This window comes from Triticum aestivum, chromosome 5A, assembly GCF_018294505.1.
Source record: "Triticum aestivum cultivar Chinese Spring chromosome 5A, IWGSC CS RefSeq v2.1, whole genome shotgun sequence".
NCBI lineage: Eukaryota > Viridiplantae > Streptophyta > Magnoliopsida > Poales > Poaceae > Triticum > Triticum aestivum.
Genome location: NC_057806.1, coordinates 253,184,555 through 253,188,878, shown reverse-complemented (window position 1 = coordinate 253,188,878; position 4,324 = coordinate 253,184,555).

Here is a 4,324-nt window from a genome sequence, read left to right as displayed (position 1 = left end):
CTTGGACGAAATATACAAGATGCCACTTCATAAATTTCGTCCCGAGGCTATTTTAGGTGCTGCGTCACCTTATTATTGGGCCAGGCCCATGTAATTTCGAAATACATAAGTATAGGCTATTTTTAGAGTCCGTATGTGTGGGGAAACAAGAGATAGAGTTGATTTCGGACCCCTCCACCAAGGGCCACGAAATTCCCCCCTCTTCCTCCATATATACAGCCCTTAGGGCATCGTTTAGACTTTGGGTTTTGTTTAGATTAAAAGTTCGCCATAGCTGCAACTTCGCGTACTTCGTTTGTGTTCAACGACCAGACAAAGGCGTCACAGAACCCCACCTTGATCAATAAAGCTTTCATCTTATATTCGCAATATCCAGATTGCAATCTTAGTTTCTTGCTTGTTCTTCGTTTGCTCGCAGGAAACAGACCCTCGTGGTCAGGTTGATCGTGCTCCGGCGTGGTCAATAACCTCTCGGAGTTGGTTTAGCGATTGCTAAGGCGCGACGTCCTCGCACGTTCGTAGTCGGATCGTCAAAGTCGACTTCCACCAAAGCGAAATCCACCATCTCATCGAAAGACGGGACACCTTTGCCTCTATCAGCCTCTTTGCACACAAAAGCATAGCAAACAGATTTGCTGAAATCTAGCTCATCAATATCAGATTTGGTGGCAAATAAACATGCACTTTTCAATTTAATTTCTGAAGCAACACTAGATGGTTTATTATTAGGCTTCATTTGTTGCTCAAATTCTTTTGCCACAATCTGATTTTCACTCTTATTCGTCTCCTGTTTTGCTTTATTAGCTCTATTAGTATCATCTTTCAAAATGGAATCAGGAGTCATAGGAAGCAAAGTAATATTTTTATCCTTATGAACAAGAGTATAGTGATTGTTTCTACCATGGTGTACAGAATTTTTATCAAATTGCCATGGTCTACCAAGTAATAAGGAACATGCTTGCATAGGTACCACATCACAATCAACATAATCAGCATATGTAGAGATACTAAAATGCACACGAACAGTACGTGTTACCTTAACCTTGCCGCTGTTGTTGAACCATTGGATGTAGTAAGGATGTGGATGTGGTCTTGTGGTGAGAGAAAGCTTCTCCACCATCTCCATGCTAGCCAAGTTGTTGCAGCTCCCTCCGTCTATGATGACGCGCACAGAACGTTCCTTCACAACTACCTTGGTATGGAACAAATTGTGCCTCTGATTTTGCTCAGCTTGTGTGACCTGCACACTCAAAACACGTTGAGCAACTAAACATTCATACCTGTCAGCGTCTTCAGGAGCCATGTATTGCGTCTCATGATCAGAATCATCTCCACCATGTTCTTCACGTGTAATAAGAGCCAAAGTCTCCTCATCATAGTCACTAGCGGACTCATATCCACCATCCGCGGTAGCAATCATCACACGCGGAGATTTGCATTCTCTCGCATAATGACCTCCTCCCTTACAACGACGACAAATAATATCACTTGTGTGCCCTGTTGATGCCATGGAAGAAGAAGAACGCTGTGCAGGCCCCGCAGGTGCGCTCTTGGCAGATAATGGTGGTTGTGCCTGTTTTCTTGTATCACGGCTGGAGGTGGCACCGGATGGAGGTGCTGGTGCAGTTGAAGTAGAAGAGGCACGTGGTGTCCATGATGAAGGTCGTCCTGCAGAAAAGTTAGTTCGCCCCAATGCTTGGCGATCCTGCACTTCACGTTCAGCTTTACAAGCAAGATGGAATAAACGAGTGATATTAGTATACTCCTTATAGTCTAGAATGGTCTGAATCTCTCTATTTAATCCACCAAGAAAACGTGCAAGCATAGCTTCATTCTCCTCAACAATACCACATCTAATCATGCCAGTTTGTAATTCCTGATAATATTCTTCTACAGAATTTTTTCCTTGTCTTAAACGCTGCAATTTTTGAAGCAATTCACGTTGATAATATGGTGGAACCCAACGCGTACGCATAGCAGTTTTCAAAGCAGCCCAAGTAGTTGGAATAGGATATAATCTACAATGTTCAGACCACCATACACATGCAAAACTAGTGAAAGCACAAACAGCAGCAGCAACTCGTCTCTCCTCAGGATATTGTAAACATGTAAATCGTTGTTCAGTTTCGAACTCCCAAGTAAGATATATATCAGGAACATATCTACCCTCAAATGGTGGAATATTCAATTTCAGTTTAGGAATATGGACATCATCTCGTACCTGAGGTGGTGGTGCAGGCCTACCATTACGAATATATACCTGAGGTCGACCTGCTGGTGGTGGTGCTGGTGGCTGCTCGTAGATCTGATTTTGATCAACCTCATCCTCATAATCGCCCGCATACTCATCATCCTCCTGGGTACCAGCAGCAGCAGTAGCAGGAGCCAAAGAAACACCAACAGCAGTAGCAGCGGCACCAGAATTTTGTCCTGGCTCAATAGGAACACGCTGTGCTCGTCCATACTGATTCGGAAGGGGGCGTAGTTGTTGTTGTTGCAGAGGTGCGACAGGTGCAGCCGGTGGTGGAAGACGCGCAAGCAGTTCATTAAATCTGTTATCGAGCTTTGTTTCGAACGTCTTCTCAAGGCCAGTGATCTTCTCCATGGCCTCTTCAAAATTGTTCAGCACATCTTGTACCTGTTCAGTCATCATTTGCTGAAACTTATCATGAAGCTCCTTGTTGGATAAGTTCTCCCAGTCAATCTCGTCGGCTTGTGATCCTGGCATGGTTAGCAGCAATAGAAACACACAAGAATATGATCCTACAGACTACTAAGAAGTGGTGGTGGTGTATCACAAATCCGTCAAGCAAATCTCAAATTCTTACCAGTTCTTACCCAGCAGCAGGCGGTGATCGGCAACCGTCGTAGTCAAAAACTCTCAAAGCTTGGATAGAGCGATTACCAGGGAGAGTCAAACACACGACGTAGATGTATGTGGAGCTGGGAAGGCTTATAGTATGGTAGCAAAAAGGGTCAGCAATAATCAATTCAGAGATGCAAAGTTGAATAAATGCTCAACGACGGTACTGTGCTGGTCCTAGGCTAGACTGTGCTAGAGACGCGAGCCTAGAACACCAACAAAATCACGGCGCGGCACGTAAACAAGGGAAAAGCACACTCTGAAATTTTTCTTTTCGCTCTCTTTTTTTTTGCGCTCTTTTTTTTGCGCTGCTTTTTTTTTATTTTTTTTGCGAAAAAGCACTATAATGGCGAGTGTCTCAAAACTCTTCCTAGGTCAAACTGACAGGATGGGCAAGAAATTTTTTTTTTCGAATTTTTTTTTCAACTGCCCGGACCCAAAAACTGGAAACGGGTCAAAAAAAACTTCCTATAATGGCACCTGTCTCAAAACACTCAGAAACACCTAAAAATAGGATAGCCAGAATTTTTTTCGAAAAATGCATTTTCAATTTTTTTTCCGAAACCTACAACGGCAAGGAAACACGAATCGGAATCTAGATGGACCTCGAAAACAAACCTAATAAGCAAGGAACTCGGATTGGTGGTGGATATATGGTGGTGGTATATGGCAGCGGTGGTGGTAGCGGTGGTAGTATATGGATATGGATCGGTGGTGGTATATGGACACGGATTGGTGGTGGTATATGGATATGGATTCGGAGCGGTGGTGGTATGGCAGGGCGATGATGATGGTGCGGCGGCGGCATGACAACTTATGACCAGAACTCGAAACTCTAAAAGACTAGACTCTAAGACCAGCAACTAGACCGACGATGCAACCGCAAATTCAACAAAGCAAAACCCTAAAAAGATTATGCAAAGGCTCAGATTGGTTCGGATATGATGAACTAACCCTAATTTTTTTGTGGCTTTTCGTGGACTGTAGGTATGAAGAACAGACTCGATCTAAACTACGAAAAACTGTAAAATCTCACCGAGCAACCTGGAAATCTGATACCACTTGATAGAGGCAAAGGTGTCCCGTCTTTCGATGAGATGATGGATATCGCTTTGGTGGAAGTCGACTTTGACGATCCGACTACGAACGTGCGAGGACGTCGCGCCTTAGCAATCGCTAAACCAACTCCGAGAGGTTATTGACCACGCCGGAGCACGATCAACCTGACCACGAGGGTCTGTTTCCTGCGAGCAAACGAAGAACAAGCAAGAAACTAAGATTGCAATCTGGATATTGCGAATTTAAGATGAAAGCTTTATTGATCAAGGTGGGGTGCTGTGACGCCTTTGTCTGGTCGTTGAACACAAACGAAGTACGCGAAGTTGCAGCTATGGCGAACTTTTAATCTAAACAAAACCCAAAGTCTAAACGATGCCCTAAGGGCTGTATATATGGAGGAAG